The sequence below is a fragment of the Microcaecilia unicolor genome, chromosome 10 (assembly GCF_901765095.1).
Source record: "Microcaecilia unicolor chromosome 10, aMicUni1.1, whole genome shotgun sequence".
NCBI classification, from domain to species: domain Eukaryota; kingdom Metazoa; phylum Chordata; class Amphibia; order Gymnophiona; family Siphonopidae; genus Microcaecilia; species Microcaecilia unicolor.
Genome location: NC_044040.1, coordinates 8306147 through 8324706, shown reverse-complemented (window position 1 = coordinate 8324706; position 18560 = coordinate 8306147).

The window sequence follows — 18560 nt, the reverse complement described above, 5'->3', positions numbered from 1 at the left end:
GCATAACGATAATATTAGTCATGCAGCAGAATTTTGAACAGATTGAAGAGGAGAGAGATGGCTAAGTGGGAGACCTGTGCGGAGCAAGTAATTGCGCTTAAGCTGCATCAGAATGGGTCACAATTTAAAACATACAATATGCAACACATAAAGCTATTAAAATCATAATATACAAAAACAATTATTAATTCACCTGCCCTTCATAAGTTTGAGCAAAAAAAACCAGCCTTCATCATCTTCCAAAAACATAAATAATTTGATGCTCTCAAATTGACCATAGACAGATTTAATGCTATAAAATGGACATTTGAACTGCAAACACCCAAGGGAGTGGTACAGTATAGGAAGTGAAGTACTTTGGGATTGAAAGAAGAGCAGGACCTGGGGTGATTGTACCTTAATGTGGCCAAACAGTAGAAAATGTGACTGCAAAAGCCAGAATGGTGCTTGGATATATAGGGTGAGGAATGGTCAGCAGGAAAAAGGAGGTGAGACAGATATAATACAGACATGATATAGACATTCAAATATTTGAAAGGTATTAAACCGCAAACAAACCTTTTCCAGAGAAGGGAAGAAGGTAGAACTAGAGGACATGAATTGAGGTTGAAGAGGGGCAGACTCAGGAGTAATGTCAGGAAGTATTTTTTCACGGAGAAGGTGGTGGATACGTGGAATGCCCTCCCGCGGGAGGTGGTGGAGATGAAAACGGTAACGGAATTCAAACATGGGTGGGTTAAACACAAAAGAATCCTGTTTAGAAGAAATGGATCCACTGAACCTTAGCGGAGATTGGGTGGCGACACCGGTATTTGAAGAATAAAACCGGTGCAGGGCGGACTTCTACGGTCTGTGCCCTGAGAAAGGCAGGGACAAATCAAACTTGGGAATACATAAAAAGTATTGCATACCATGTAAAATGAGTTTATCTTGTTGGGCTGACTAGGGACCGAAGAGGGACTTTGGACACTTTGTGCGAAACATCCAAAATCCAAACAAGAAATGGGCCCATTTTTGAAAAAAGCAAAATGCTTCTAACAAGGGTTTGTACTCTGGATGGTTTTTTTTTTGTGTGTGTGGTCCATTTTTTGAAAAAAAAACCTGAATAAGTGCAAAACGTAGAAAATCAAGCCGTTGGGATGTAGGAGGGGCCACCATTTTCAGTAGACTGATCTCCCAGACATCCCAGGAGAGCAATGGGGCAACCTAGGGGGCACTTATGTGCACTTAATATAAATGCTCCCAGGTACACATCTCACCTTTGCGCCCTTATTTTGTCCCCTGAGCCCTCCTAAACCCACCTAAAACCCACAGCCCCCCACACACACATAGTGTACACCACTACAATAGCTCTTATGGGTGAAGGGGGCACGTATATGTGGCAGGGGCGTAGCCAGACACCCAATTTTTGGTGGACCTAGGCCCAAGATGGGTGGGCAGAAGAACTCCGCCTTGTCTTACAAGTAATTTGGTCTCTCTCTCTCTTGCCTGCATGCCATATGGTCTCTCAAACATCCCCCTCCCCCGCATACCTTTTAAATAGCTGATTTTCACTGGCAACGAGCAGCAACTAATACACACTGCTCATGTTGGCCCCACAGCCTTCCCTCTGATGCAACTTCCTGTTTCTGCATAAGCAGGAATACATCAAAGGGAAGGCTTCAGGGCCGGTGCGAACAGTATGTATCAGTCGCTGCTTGTAGCAGGCAAAGATCTGATATTTAAAAGGTATGCAGAAGGGACAGTTGGAAATTTTCGGCTGCTGGGGCTTGGGAATCCCTGCCAGCCACATTAGAGATGTGCTGCTACTGGGTGGTTCTGAACCCAAATTGGATGGGCCTAGGCCCACCCGGGCCCACCCTTGGCTATGCCACTGATATATGGGTACAGTAGGGTTTTGGAGACTTTGGGAGTGGTCAAAGTTTCCACCACAAGTGTGACAGGTAGAGAGAGATAGGGACCCGAGTCCCCCACCCCATAGTGCACTGCACCGACCACTACACTACTCGAGGGACCTGCGCGCTGCTCTAGTAGACCTGGCTTTAACATCTGAGGCTGTCATAGAGGCTGGTAAGTCATATTTTTATTCACATCTTTGGGGGGTGGGAGGCAGTCAGTGACCATTGGGGGGTTACCCCCGATTCGCTTCAGTGGTCATCTGGTCATTTAGAGCACCTTATGTGCCTTATTTGTTCTGAAAATAGGTCTAGACCAAAACGCTGGAGTTTCAGCTCCAGATGTTTTGGTTTTGTTCCATTATAGCTGTAAAATGTCCAAGTGCTAGGAACGCCCTGAGCCCACCCCTGAAATGCCCCTGTGATTTGGACACGTTGCAGGCAAATTGCATAGAGAGACGTCTATAAAATAGGTTTGAAAAATACCGATTTGGACGTTTTTCTTCGCAAAACGTCCAAATGGTGCTTTATAACACTTTTTGAACATTTTTCTCTAAAAATGAGTCCCAACCTAAAGTCACCATGGGAGGGGCATGGGCGAGTTAGGGGTATTCCCAGTATTTAGGCGCAGTGCTATAGAATACTGGAGTTACCTGTGCCAGGACTTACAGCAGGTTGCAATAGGCATCAGTCCTCAAACCCAAAGCTGAGTGGGGGAATCTGCTCTAAGCATTATTCCACAGAGGCTGCTCAGCCAGATATAGCGCATAGCGTAGATTTTTCCTGGCATTTACATTTGAGTGAAACAAGGCGCACTCAGAAGGATTGTATGAGAGGCTGGGACCAAGAAACTTAAGAGACTGCCAACCTACTTTTCCCTTACCGGAACCGGACCGGCGTGTTTGGGACCTTCCTTCCATTTTTTCAAGATAAATCCTGTGGGTTTTTTTAGATTGTATTTGGATAATCCTTGGAGTCACCAGTACGGATTGTTTTTGGCTAGGAGGTTCTATAGGGGGTGGTCGATGCAGTCTTTAGTAATTACTTGAGTTTGACTCAGTTTAGAGTAGTTTGGTGTTTGGTGTCCCTCACTAGGTGATTAGCAAGGAGAAAGGTTTTTGGGGTTTTTTTTTCTAAATCACTCGATTTTCTCACTTAGAGTGAGTTTTTGCGACTGATTGGTTTTTCTCTCTTTCTCCTTGCTGGAACCAATGATATTAATGGACTCCTAAATTGATAGAGGCTTTTCAATACGTCTGTATTTTCCCCTATAGGGAGATTTGAGATTCCGATTTGTTTAATTGTTTAATATATGAGAGACACCCGCAAAGTAATAGTTCAAACTTTCCAAGCTGATAGAATTGTCATTTAATTAACTTTGGATTTCCCTTTTTGCGTCATAGAGATTATCTAAATTTGAGCGCCATTTTTAGAATTTACCCCTAGGTATTCACTGCTCGAGCCCCTCCTCCATCCCCATAGCCCCCACTGGTAGATTAGAAGTTTGGGGCAAGAGCATTGGGTTCAAAATTTCACCTTTGACCCCTAGCAGTAGTCTTGCGGTACTGCCATTACAGTGTCAGGTTGCCATAAGCTGTCTTTAGCTACCAATGGAAAGCCATGAACCAAATCTAAAATATAAATAAATAACAAGAGGCCATTTTGTTCATTAAAACTCTGCTTGGGGTGGTTTTTCCTTCATTTCATTTTAAGATATGACTCACCAGTTCAGTTCAGGATATAACAGCTTTCAAAACCTAAGTGGCCTCAAAGTCAGATAATTAAAATGAGAGAGAAGAGGGCTATACGGGACCATAGACGAGAATTAATCTTTCAAATTCTAATATCGTTCATCATGAGAAAAGCCAAGAATGAGTGTTCAGGGGAATCTTGAAGTCTACTGATGAGGTTGCTGGTCTGCGGACACATTACCGGGGTAATTTTGCACAGTTTTTCTTTTGCATGTAAAACCCATGGGAAAGGCCATTTATAAAATTGTGTGGCAGTATTCTTATTCGTAGGTATGTATAGAGCATATTTATTTTTATTTATTTATTTGTAGCATTTGTATCCCACATTTTCCCACCAATTTGCAGGCTCAATGTGGCTTACATCTGCCGTAATGGCGGTTGCCATTTCTGAGATTTTTGCATCGCCACTCGCTCGCTCTCAAGGAGGAACTGTGCATTTCTTTACGCCATTATCTTCCTGAGTGTTACCCATCTAACCATTGAATACTCCTTTGGAAGAAAGGATTGTGTATCCCCTAGTGTTTTTTCTCCAGTGTGCCAATCACCCCAAAGATTGAAACACTTCCGGAAGACTCCTGAGGAAGGCGCTACGGCGCTGAAACACGGCTGTGTTGAGTCACCTATTCACAATAAAAAATCATTGTTTTAACTAATCTATACGTCTGCCCCATTGTTTGAATAGAGCCTATTTTCCCCACCCCTTTTTTTGTTTTTGCTTTTTTGTCCTGTGGGGATCAAGTGCACCTCCACACTCCGTGTGGTTTTTCTCTGCATACATACATGGTAACATACATGGTACACAGTATATATGGAGCAGATCATGGTATAAATATATACCATGTGCATACATACATGGTAAGAAGGAATACATTATGGTATTGCATGAAGGTTCTTGAGTAATAAATTGGATTGTAACATACATTAGGTCATCGACTATAGAGAGACCCTATTCGCCATAAGGTTTAAAGTGGCAGTGCTTGATCATTAATAGCAAAGAGGTTAAGCAGTCATGCGATAAAAGTTCGGTTTTGTTTAGATCGTGTATAATGTTATTATATTGTATTTAAGATGGATATTTATGGTATGCCTTCTTGAAAAGATCTGTTTTCAGTAGCCTTCGGAAAATGGTTAGGTCTTGCGTTGTTTTTATGGCCTTCGGTAGTGCGTTCCATAGCTGCGTGCAGATGTATGAGAAGCTGGTCGCGTATGTGGATTTATTATTTAGCCCTTTACAGTTAGGATAGTGGAGATTGAGGAATGTGCGTGATGAACGTTTTGCGTTCCTAATAGGCGTCTATAAGGTCTGCCATGTAGGTCGGGGCTTCTCCGTAGATTTATATATACACTGCATACGTTTTCTAAAACACATGATTACGTATGTAACACAGTAAATGATAACAAATGCAGAGTGGAAGAAAATCCAAGAAACCAGTCAAAACTCACAGAATGAAAACTCCGAGTAGACTTTAATAGGACTTGTTTCTCTGCAGTCGTATTTGTTCGCAGTGATCGCTAGTGACCTTTTTTGTCTCTGAGTTTGACTTTGTGTTATTTTCAGTGCTCCAGTAGTATATCATATGCTCAACAGAACATCAGCATATTGACCCCTGATGAAGGCTCTATAGCCGAAACACAGACTGTGTAGGGTCCTAATAAAGTCTACTTGGAGTTTTCATTCTGTGAGTTTTGACTCGTTTCTTGGATTGGATTTTATTCCACTCTGCATTCGTTTTCCTTGGTGATTTTGTGGAAGGTGTGAACCTCTTTTTTTCTACACAGTAAATGATGGCAGATTAAGACTGCACGGTCCATCCAGTCTGCCCAAAATGGCAGCCAGAGCCGTACCCACCACTCTGTGCAGGTTATAGTCATTTATGATTAAACATGGTTGACAATTTGCCATCAAGCCAATCACTTATAGACAGTTTTCAGTCAATATGAGCGGCATTTTTGATGTGACATCAAAATCCAATTTTGGACGTTTTGCGAGAAACATCCGAAAATCCAGTAGCGAACATGGCCATTTTCAAACCAGAAAAACGTCCAACTTTTTGTTTTGAAAATGGCCATTTGCTAGACATTTTTGTGCTCAGTGGGTCAATCTTGTAGAACCACTTCAGAAAAAAAAAATCTAAGGAAAAATGCACAAAAGTAAGCCATTGAGTTGTATGGGGGGGGGGGGGGGCAGCATTCTTGGCCACATAGACTTCCCAGCAGAGCTGTGGGGGCACCCTAGGGGGCACAGCAGTGGATTTCACATAAAAGGCTCCAGGTAGACATCTCACCATTACCCCCTTATATTGTATGTGAGCCCACCAAAAATCTACTATACCCAACTGTACACCACTGCAATAGTCCTTATGCCTGCAGGTGTCACCTATATGTGGGTACAATTGATATGTGGTGGGTTTTGGAGGGCTCACACTTTTCACCATAAGTGTATCAGTTAGAGTGGGATATGGGCCTGGGTCCCTTTCTCTACAATGCACTGCACCAACCACTAGACTACTCCAGGGACCTACTTGCTGATCTACTAGGCCTGACCATAACATCTGAAGCTGTCATAGAGCCTGGTACATACTGTTTCTTTCACATCTTTGTGGGATGGGAGGGGATCAACGACTACTGAGGAGAGTAAGAGGGGTCATGCCTTAGTCCCTCCAGTGGTCACCTGGCTATTTAGGGCACCTTTTTGTGATTCAGTCATGATTGAAACAGGTCTAGACCAGTGGCGTACCAAGGGGGGGGCGGTGGGGGCGGTCCGCCCCGGGTGCACGCTGCTGGGGCGTGCCGCGGCGCGCGCCTGGCTCCGAGTTCGCTATCTTTGCTCGTTTGCTGCAGCTCCCTCTGCCCCGGAACAGGTTCCTGTTCCGGGGCAAAGGGAGCTGCAGCGAACGAGCGAAGTTAGCGAACTTTTTGGAGCCGACGGGGGGGGGGGTGCTGCACCCGGGGGCAGGGCGCATAGGCGATCCGCCTCGGGTGTCAGCGCCCCTAGGAACGCCACTGCGAATCTGCATCTCTCTTTTGTCATTTAAAGGACACAAACCATAGACGTCTGTCTGGCACTGGTCTTAGTTCCTAAATACTGGAGTTGTCAAATCTCTGTCTGTCTCTTGCCATTTTCAGGACACAGACTGTCAAAGTCTGTCCAGCACTGGCCTTAGTTCCCAACTAGGTAGAATCCACACACATAGAAGTAGGTACAATTGAGTGCCTCGTCATTTATACACTACTGAAACTGGATCAAGAAGCCTAATTTATAAAGGAATGCAAGGGCTTATGTTGCCTTTATAAAATGCACCCTAATAAACCCTACAAACTCACTTAAATTAGAAAGCTTCAAAACGTGTAGCAGGGGCAAATATCCCGCAATTCAATCATTGATCCCAATTACTAACTGAAGTACAAAAATACAAAAAATTCCATTTGAAATTAAAAAATACGTATTACTTAACTTTATAAAACATAGCAACATAGTAGATGACGGCAGAAAAAGACCTGCACTGTCCATCCAGTCTGCCCAACAAGACAAACTCACATGTGCTACTTTTTGTGTATACCTTACCTTGATTTGTACCTGTCCTCTTCAGGGCACAGACCGTACAAGCCTACCCAGCACTATCCCCGCCTCCCAACCACCAGTCCCGCCTCCCACCACCGGCTCTGGCACAGACTGTATAAGTCTGCCCAGCACCATCCCCGCCTCCCAACCACCAGCCCCGCCTCCCACCACCGGTTCTGGCACAGACCGTATGTGTGCCCAGCACTATCCCCACCTCCCAACCACCAGTCCCGCCTCCCACCACCGGCTCTGGCACAGACCGTATAAGTCTGCCCAGCACCATCCCCGCCTCCCGCCACCGGCTCTGCCACCCAATCTCGGCCAAGCTCCTTAGGATCCATTCCTTCTGAACAGGATTCCTTTATGTTTATCCCACGCATGTTTGAATTCCGTTACTGATTTCATTTCCACCACCTCCCGCGGGAGGGCATTCCAAGCATCCACTACTCTCTCCGTGAAAAAATACAGTTGGCACATTTCTGGAATTCTTACGTACATAGCTGTTCACCGCCTTGAGTGAATTCCTTCAACAAGGTGGTAAATAAATCCTGATAACTAAAAATAAAATACATTTTGGAGGGTTTTCTTTTGTAAATCTGTAAGGGGCCCTTTTACTAAGCCGCGTAAGCATCCATGCGTGCCCAGCGCGTGCCAAAATGGAGATACCCCCCCCCCCCCCGACTACCGCATGGCTCTTGTGGTAATTTCATTTTTGGCGCGCATCTGATTCGTGTGTCTGAAAAATATTTTTTCTTTTCAGGCGCGCGTAGGTCATTACCGCCAGGTCAATGGCTGGCAGTAAGGTCTCAGACCCAAAATGGACGCAAGGCAATTTTCATTTTCCTGCACGACCATTTTCGGCAAAAAAGGCCTTTTTTACAGGCGTGCTAAAAAATGGATCGGCGCGTGTCTACACTACCACAAGCCATTTTTCAGCGCACCTTTGTAAAAAGACCCCTAAGCCCTTCAAACATACAATTACCATTCTCCCAAACCAGCTCCCCCTTCTCCCCTTTCTTTTCCCTTTCCCCTTCACGCCACCGGCATGACGTAATCTATAAATCACTTATATTTTCAGCTACTGTCTTCTTTCACTTTGAGCTGCTCATTCTGCTTGGCCCTGAGGAAGGGAGTGCTAACTCCCAAAAACCTTCAACAAACGTATTGAGTTGGTCTAATAAAATGAATTGCCTTGTAACATAGTAAATGACGGCAGATAAAGACCTGAACGGTCCATCCAGTCTGCCCAACAAGATAAACTCACTTTACATAGTATGTGATAATTTATATGTATACCTGAGTTTGATTTGTCCCTGCCTTTCTCAGGGCACAGACCGTAGAAGTCTGCCCAGTACTGTTCTTGTATTAAGTTCTGAAGCTAACATCGAAGCCCCTTAAAATTTACACTCCAGCCCATCCCTATCTATTCAGTCACGATCAGGGTATAGACCGTAGAAGTCTGCCCAGCTCCCGTTTTGTTTGCAATTACCAGCATCGCCACCCAATCTCTGCTAAAATTCCACAGAACCATTCCTTCTAAACAGGATTCCTTTGCGTTTATCCCACGCATGTTTGAATTCCATTACCATTTTCATCTCCACCACCTCCCGCGGGAGGGCATTCCACATATCCACCACCCTCTCTGTGAAAAAATACTTCCTGACATTAGTCCTGAGTCTGCCCCCCTTCAACCTCAATTCATGTCCTCTAGTTCTACCGCCTTCCCGTCTCCGGAAAAGGTTCGTTTGCGGATTAATACCTTTCAAATATTTGACCGTCTATTTGATGGTGGGGGAGGGGGAGGAGTGTTGACCTTTATTTCTGCTTCTTTGGGGCAAATGCTTAGCGCACCTGGCCTTAAATACACTGCTAATAATGAATCTGAGAAAAATAAGAGAAACATCTGGAAGAGAAATGTTGTCTGTACACTTCACCGTGCATGTCGCTAAAAATGACATTATTCTGCATGTGAGGTGTGGGAGCTGTTAATCTTAGGCAGAGGATCGTACTTGTAGGATAAGCATCTGACTACAATATAAAGATATTTAACAGCTGGTAGTGATCCAGGGGAGGACAATGAAAATGATAAAAGGCACGGGCTCGCAGGATATGCAAGCTTAGGTATGATGAAAGGCTGAGGCATTTGGGATTAATAGTCTGGAAAGCAAAAGTATAACAGGGTATAATAACGTTTAAAATCTAAGTGGCCTCACAGTAAGATAATGTACAATGAAAGCAAAGAGGACCGTAGGGGACCGGATGAGCTTTAATCCTTCAAAGCCTAACTGTTGTAACTCCCACATCTATTCCACCAGAATCTTCTATCCAGGGTCTCTAAAACAATGTGCAGAAAACATTGAATAGGTCATTTTTAAAATGACCCAGTGTCTTGCAGTGTTGCTGGGATCTGCGCCTGATTTTGGGGCACGAGGATTTATTTATTTATTGCATTTGTATCACACATTTTCCCACCTTTTTGCGGGCTCAGTGTGGCTTACAATAAGATATGAATAATGGAAATACATTTGTTACAACTTGGTTATGGATTACATTGTGCAGAGTTGTGCGAGACATTCGAATATCAATTAGGAATATGACAATGGGACATCAACATAGAAATATTGGAAGGAGACAATGGGAAGCTAAAAGGGCAGTGTTAGACACAAAGACATATGGTGTACATAGTTCCGTGGATAAGTGTATGATTGACTGGATTACGGGATGAGGGATCAGAAGTGGATGTATGTTGCATTGATGAACAGTGAGTGTGGACTCTATGTGTTTTGGCTCTTTCCGTAAGTTTGTTCAAACAGGTGAGTCTTCAATAGTTTACGGAAGGAAGCTTGTTCGTTAATCATTCTTAGGTTGCGCGGTAGTGTATTCCAAGACTGCGTACTCGTGTGGGAAAAGGTTGACGCGTGTAGCGTCTTGTATTTCAGGCCCTTGCAAGTGGGGAAGTGGAGGTTGAGGTGTGTTCGGGATGATCTTTTAGCGTTTCTGGGTGGTAGGTCTATTAAGTCAGACATGTACGCTGAAACCTGGTAAAAATCCTCAATGCCTAAATTAGGCAAAGATCCCCCGAATTCTATAACTGTGCACTTTTAGTGAATTCCCCTGACCTGCCCATGTTCCTGCCATGGCCACACTCCATTTTCTCTTGTGCTCTGAAAAATTTGCATGTGCATTTTATAGAATAGCGCCTAGAAAGATGCATGCATAAATTCAAATTGTTTCTAACTAGCGCCAATAATGGATTGTTAGTGCCCACTTATTGGCGTCAGTGGGGTTTATTATCCAATTAAACTGCACAGGCAAATTGCGCTGTTTATAGAATAAATGCATAAGTATTGCCATACTGGGAAAGACCAAAGGTCCATCGAGCCCAGCATCCTGTTTCCAACAGTGGCCAATCTAGGTCACAAACACCCGGCAAGGTCCCAAAAATGTACAAAACATTTTATACTGCTTATCTCAGAAATAGTGGATTTTCCCAGGTCCATTTAATAATGGTCTATGGACGTTTCCTTTAGGAAGCCGTCCAAACCTTTTTTAAACTCTGCTAAGCTAACTGCCTTTACCACATTCTCTGGCAATGAATTCCAGAGTTTAATTACATGTTGAGTGAAGAAAAATTTTCTCCGATTCGTTCTAAATTTACTACATTGTAGCTTCATCGCATGCCCCCTAGTCTTAGTATTTTTGGAAAGCGTAAACAGACGCTTCACTTCTACCTATTCCTATTTTTATAGACCTCTATCATATCTCCTCTCAGCCGTCTTTTCTCCAAGCTGAAGAGCCCTAGCCGCTTTAGCCTTTCCTCATAGGGAAGTCGTCCCATCCCCTTTATCATTTTCGTCACCCTTCTCTGCACCTTTTCTTTGAGTAATTATAAAAAGCTCTTTAAAATTACTCTGTGAGGGGTCCTTTTACCGAGCTACGGTAAAAGGGGATATGCACTAGCAGCAGGGGTTGTTCTGAGGCCCTTTTTACCACAAAGGGTAAAAAGGCCGAAAAAAGAAATGGCCATGCAGTAAGATTTCACTTACTGCATGGCCATGCAGGAAGGAGGACGTAACACCACCCATTGAGGAAGCGGTAAGGGCTCCGCGCTAACCCAGCGGTCACCAGGTAGCACACAGCGCTGCCTGATTACCATAGGGTTACAGCGCCTGCGGAGATGTTTTTTGAATATTTCTGCTAGCACCAGAAATGGCGCACGCTGGGGGGTGGAACAACCGCCAGTGGCCGCGTTGGGCTTTCCGCCACTTTGTAAAAGGGCTTCCACAATTCACAGCAACATAGTAGATGACGGCAGAGAAAGACCTGCACTGTCCATCCAGTCTGCCCAACAAGATAAACTCATATGTGCTACCTTTTGTGTATACCTGACCTCGATTAGTATCTGCCATCCTCACGGCACAGACCGTAGCAGTCTGCCCAGCACTAGCCCCGCCTCCTAACCACCAGCCCCGCCCCCCCCCCCCCACCAGATCTGCCACCCAATCTCTGCTAAGCTTCTGAGGATCCCTTCCTTTCTGAACAGGATTCCTTTATGTTTATCCCACGCATTTTTGAATTCCGTTACCGTTTTCATCTCCACCACCTCCCGCGGGAGGGCTTAATTGAATTAGCGGCATAAATGCTCGTGGCAAGGACCTCTGTTGCCAGAAAACTGGTTTCTTAAACCTCTATTTATTCTGATTTACTAGGATTATGAAAAAGCTTTAAATACTGCCTCGGAACAACGTTCAGCTGGTATTTGATAGACAAGTTAAGGAAGAAAAGTAGATGGGGGTTTTCAGCCCTGATAAATTGAGAATAACATCTCACAATCAGATATTCATTAGAACTCTAAGTCAGGTAAAGAAAGCTAATGAAAAGGGAACATGACATGTATAGGAAATGTTATTGATTGAGCACGAACAATCAAATTGTGGCTCCGGACCAAAATACATAAGGAAATAAATGGTAGTCGAGGCGCATTTGATTCACTCGCTGCTGTGTTAGAACTAGTGAAGTGATACATCAGGGCTGTTCAATGCTGCTATGGCTAAGTGTCAAATTGGCCCAGAGGATGTTAAAGCTGTGTGAAATACAATTCAACTAAAAACAGCCGGAATTACAGAAAACACTAACATTTGCTGGGAATGTAAAGGGAACCGACACATCGCTCCGGCAAGGCTATGGTTGCATTTATCAGCATAATTTGAATTCATAAGCTTATTTAGGGCAAATTAATGGAAGAAATAACTAACTTGTTAGTCTCACTCACACACACAAGGAGTGACACGGGCTTCATATACTGCAGCGGGACATGTTTATCCAACCTCCTACCCTAGCTGAGATAATATTTAACCATCTCTCTGACCTCACGTGCAACTTTCTTTAAATTAATCACCTTACTTTCTAACTCTTCCTACTTTCTTACCTATCTATATGTTCCATCTTCGCTTTACCCTTCACTATCAATTAAAATGTTCTACTACATATTGTGTTCACATTGTAAACACATAACGGACAGCATTCTAGGTTCGTCATTGATGATGCGTTGAAACCTTCTGCTCAGTGTGCTGCGGTGGCTAAGAAAGCAAATATAATGTTAGGTATTATTAGGAAAGAAATGAGGATGTTATAATGCCTTTGTATCGCTCCATGGTGCGACCGCACCTTGAATATTGTGTTCAATTCTGGTCGCCGCATCTCAAAAAAGATATAGTGGAATTAGAAAAGGTGCAGAGAAGGGCGACGAAATTGATAAAGGGGATGGGACAAGTTCCCTATGAGGAAAGGCTAAAGCGGCTAGGGCTCTTCAGCTTGGAGAAAAGGCGGCTGAGGGGAGATATGATAGAGGTCTATAAATTGCTTGTTTACTCTTTCCAGAAATACTAGGACTAGGGGACACACAATGAAGCTACAAAGTAGTAAATTTTAAATGAAACGGAGAAAATCTTTCTTCACTGAACATGTAATTAAACTCTGGAATTCGTTGCCAGAGAATGTAGTAAAAGCAGTTAGCTTAACAGGGTTTTAAAATGTTTGGACGGCTTCCTAAAGGAAAAGTCCTTAGACCATTATCAAAATGGACTTGGGGAAACTCCACTGCTTATTTCTGGGATAAGCAGTATAAAATGTTTTGTACTTTTTGGAGATCTTGCCAGGTACTTGTGACCTGGATTGGCCACTGTTGAAAACAGGATGCTGGACTTGATGGACCTTTGGTCTGTCCCAGTATGGCAAAACTCATGTACTTATGAATGGGAGCCCCACCTGTGTCCTACCCGGCATCTCCCCTCTGTGTCCCTGTCCCTCCCCATGTCCAACTTCTCCCATCTCTCTTCTCATGTTTATGCTATGCCACTTACATGCACTGTTACTGCATAGCACTTAATCACCCTGCTGTCACTTTGGTGGGTAACCCTTGAAAATTTGCATGCTGAAATTTGAGCGTGCAGGGCAAATGCGCACGCAGCTTAACAAGTTAATAAGGTGTTAACAACCAATTGTTGGGAGTTAACAACAATTTGAATTTGCGCATGCATCTGCCCTAGTCGCTATTCTATAACACCTGCGTTTAAATCTTACAGCAGGCAACTCAAAAGGGCCATGCTTATGGGAGGAGCATAAGTGGAGCAGGGGGTGTTCCCAAAAATGAGGCACAATAATATTGAATACTGTCATTTGTGTGCCAAACTGCCAGAAATTAGGTGCCATATAAACAATTCTCATCAAATGGTTCCAATACACCAAACATATAAAGAGGAATCCAATAAAATTTATATGGAAATATGATGTTTGATTTTAACAAAATATTTCTAAAAAGCAAGAAAAAGACCTCAAAACGCCCAACCGCGTACTTTGTTTTCGGCGGCTTTAACTGGGGGCGTGGTGTTCATCACTGGTCATAAAAACCTTGCTTGGAAAGAATTATTTTAACTTTTATTTCCAAAAAGATTTTAGCAATTTTGCTCTTTTTTACAAAAAAGATTTTTTTAAATATATTGACAATATCAATGCTAACTTCAAAATGTATTTAGTTCATAAAAACCTTCACTGATTCTCATGAAGTGCTAAAAGCAGCTTTACAAAGATGAAGTAAAGTCGAGCACTTATCTGTTGCCCGACGGTGGCCCCATCCGTTTCGCTTGTAGGCTTTTTCAAGGGCTGTGTTTCGACAGGGAAAGCATTGAGAAAATTTTTTCCTCTCTCTTGATCTGATCATGGCTTAGTGCTCGACTTTATTTTTGTAAAGCTGCTTTATAGCACTTCATGAGAATCAGTGAAGGTTTTTAGAAATATTTTGTTAAAATCAAACATGATATTTCCATATACATTTTATTGGATTCCTCTTTATATGTTTGGTGATCTTGTATCTTGGGGTCCTGTATGGTGATCATCCTATTGTTTACTCCAATGCAGACAAACTTCATCAAAACGTTTTCATACATTTTTATGAAGTTTGCATTGATGACATTTGATGAGAATTATTTAATTGCTGGGATAGTGTTTGTATAGCTTATGTTTTCCTGCATATTGAATTTATCCTCCTAATTAGAAATTAGGTGCCGACATTTACACAAGGTTCATCAGGCATAAATGCTGGTGACCAAAGCTGGACACGAAAATCCACTCTAAGTGCTATTCTATATAAGATGCTCTGTGCAGAGCGTCCTTTATAGAATACTAGTTAGCACGGATTTTTCTGGCGCCTATCTTTGGGACAATAAGCAGGGAAGTAGGGTTCTTGCAACGCACTTTAATTATCAGGAATTTGCTCCTGAAGAGGCTTGATATAGTGAAACGGGTGGCTCCACTGAGACTGCAGCAAGATAAGTTCCCTGGTTTTGTTCATTATTATAGAGATTGGGCAATGCAATTGATGCTAGGGCCCACCTTGGGGGTCAGCACTCAAGAAAAAGATCTGGGTGTCATTGTAGATAATACGCTGAAATCTTCTGCTCAGTGTGTGGTGGTGGCCAAAAAAGCAAACAGGATGCTAGGAATTATTAGGAAAGGGATGGTGGCTAAAACCGAAAATACTATAATGCCTTTGTATTGCTCCATGGTGCATCCGTACCTTGAGTATTGCATTCAGTTCTGGTCGCTGTATCTCAAAAAAGATATAGCGGAATTAGAAAAGGTTCAAAGAAGAGCGACTAAAATGATGAAGGGGATGGAACCCCTCTCGTATTAGGAAAGGCTAAAGAGGTTAGGGCTCTTTAGCTTGAAAAAGAGACGGATGAGGGGAGATATGATTGAGGTCTACAAAATCCTGAGTGGTGTAGAACGAGTAGAAGTAAATCGATTGTTTACTCGTTCCAAAAGTACAAAGACCAGAGGACACTCGAGGAAGTTACATGGAAATACTTTTAAAACAAATAGGAGGAAATATTTTTTTTCACGCAACGAATAGTTAAACTCTGGCACTCTTTGCAGAGGATGTGGTAACAGCGGTTAGCACATCTGGGTTTAAAAAAGGTTTGGACAAATTCCTGCTATTGAGACAGACATGGGAAGCAACTGCTTGTCTTGGGATTTGTAGTATGGAGTGTTGCCATGATTTGAGTTTCTGCCATGTATTTGTGATCTGGCTTGGCCACTGTTTGGAAAACAGGATATTGGGCTAGACAAGACCATTGGTCTGACTCAGTATGGCTACTCTTATGTTCTTATGTTCCTAACATTTATGTGGAAAATACGACACAGTAACTTTATATATAATGCCATGGAAATTTTTGACTGATGATTGACTCTCGTGAGGTAGATTCTATCTCTACCATCAAGTGATGAACTACCTCTGAGATCTTTTTTCTTCTTGCCATGATAAATTTGAAGACTATCCAGCCAATATTCAGCACTATTTAACCGGCCAGAACGACTGCTGGCCGCATGGATAGGTGGGATATCTTTGACCGTTTTAAGGATAACCGGCTAAGTCTGAATATCGACTTAGCCAATTATCTTTAAACTGGCGAAAATAAACCTAATATTCAGCGTCGGTCGCCGGAAACAGCCCAGTATTGAATACCCGGGATTGGCGCCAACTGCCAGAGTTAGCCAGTCTGAATATCAGCCCCTATATATTTACACTGCCCTATATGGTAGTTTGTTTGATCACAATCATTTAGGAGTAGGCCCTGAAGAGGACAGGTACAAATCAAAGTAGGGTATACACAAAAAGTAGCACATATGAGTTTGTCTTGTTGGGCAGACTGGATGGACCATGCAGGTCTTTTTCTGCCGTCATTTACTATGTTACTATGAGGCATATTTTCAAAGCACTTTGGGAGGCTAAGTTCCATAGGTTTCTATGGAACTTTGGGAGGCTAAGTGCTTTGAAAATGAGCCTCAATGTCTTTTACCATCTTGTGTTTGGCCTATGTTTTGGTGCTATTTATAACATTCTCCCCCTAAGTGAGCAGTGCAAATATTCTAAATATTTACCCCCCACAAGGGGGACAGAAATGCAGGTGGCTAGATCATAGACTTGTCCTTCAGGCTTCTAGTGTCCCTTTCATAACCCCATTATAGTCGAAGAGCACGGGACACGGAGAGTTAATGACACAGAGATTATATGGTAGAACTAAATGTGCTGGATGCCAAATTCATCAAACTTTATTGCCAGTGTAAAAACTTGTTTCAATTTTAGCATGCCATTTATTTTCCCAGCCATAAAATGTGGAATCATTGTGACACCTTGAACAATTTTTTTTCTCTAGATCAAAAGCTGAGCCGAGTGTGTTTCCCTCCCTCTGTAACGTTGTTGCTTCCAAGACATCTGTTGAAAGGTTTTTTTACTTCTAAAATATGGAACTGTGTAAAATGTATAACATTAAGAAAACTGAAGCTATTAACACCTTAATATAAATCAACTGTGCACTGAATTTTAGTGCTCATGAAAGCACTAGACCTGTAGCCCTGGAAAAATTGTACCAGTGCACCTCAATCGTGTGATATAGGAATGATGGGTTTCTACTGGAAGTAGAGAATCCACGAACGTGGAGAACCCAACAAAGTCCCACGAATAATCACAATACAACAAGGCAGTGGGTAAAAAACCAGGAGTCCCAGAGTGGAGATGAACAAAATTTTATTAATCAATATATTGACTCGACACAACGTTGTGTTTCGGCCAAAAGGCCTACATCAGGAGTCTAAGTGCCGGAGTGGAGAATGATAGCGATGATCCAGATTAAAGCAATACTGGAAATTGAAGACTGTTTTGCAGTGGTCTTGAAAAAGACCTTTGTGCTAAAATGTTGGCCGGATCACTCGCGTGAGCGTCTTGGCTATAAAACTGAGCTTTCTACTGGAAAACATTGTCGATTCCCCCTTCCAGAAATATGACAGAGTGCACACGTTGGGACAATTCTAAAAACTAGATGCCTAGTTTGAGTGCCAAGAAGAGCCTATGCAATAAAAGAAAGTTGGCGTCTACTTTACTTCATAGATTACCAGCCGCAGTAAAAGGAGGCCTCAGCACGCGTCAAAAACACACGCTAGCACAGGCCCCCTTCTTCCGCAGCTTAGTAAAAGGGCGCCTTAAAGTAGAATGGGGCCCTTTTACTAAGGTGCAGTGAAAAATGGCCAGCGCTAGGGTAGACGCATGGATTGGACGAGCGTGGTCCATTTTTCAGCGTACCTGCAAAAAAAGGCCCTTTTTTCCAAAAATGGATGTGCAACAAAATAAAAATCAGCATGCATCCGTTTTGGGCCTGAGACCTTACCGCCACCCATTGACTTAGCGGTGAGGTCTCACACGTTAACCGGGCAGTACTCGTCAGCGCACGTACACTGCAGAGTACAGCCCGGTTAGCGTCATGCAGTAGAAAATAGAAATTATTTTCTGATGCACATCGAAATTAGAATTACTGCCCGGGGCACGTGGTAGCCGGGCGGTAGTTCGAATTTGGCGTGCGTTGGACGCACATAGGCGCCTACATGTCTTAGAAAAAGGGCCCCAGTGTTAGGAAGAGATGCTGATGTCAGGGATGCTGAAAAGACACTCATATTAAATCCAGCACATGTATAAGTCATGGGCAAATTGTTGATGTAGAGCCCCAACCCTCACATTCATATGGCAGGCCAAACTCTTAAGATGTACATGATAATACAGCCACTGTGACTTAACTGCCGAAATCAGTGTATCTCTACCATTGTGACTGCTGTTTAGGTGTAAAACGCTATATATGTAAATTGAATTCCATGTATTTGTCATGAAATGGGACCTGTACCCCAGGACAGCTAACTATTTAGAAATGGAAGGCAGCTCCACTGATGCTTTTTCTCTACAAGTCCATTGACCTATTCTCTAAGGGCTTCGTTAGCATCAGTAGTACAAGATACATCACTGAG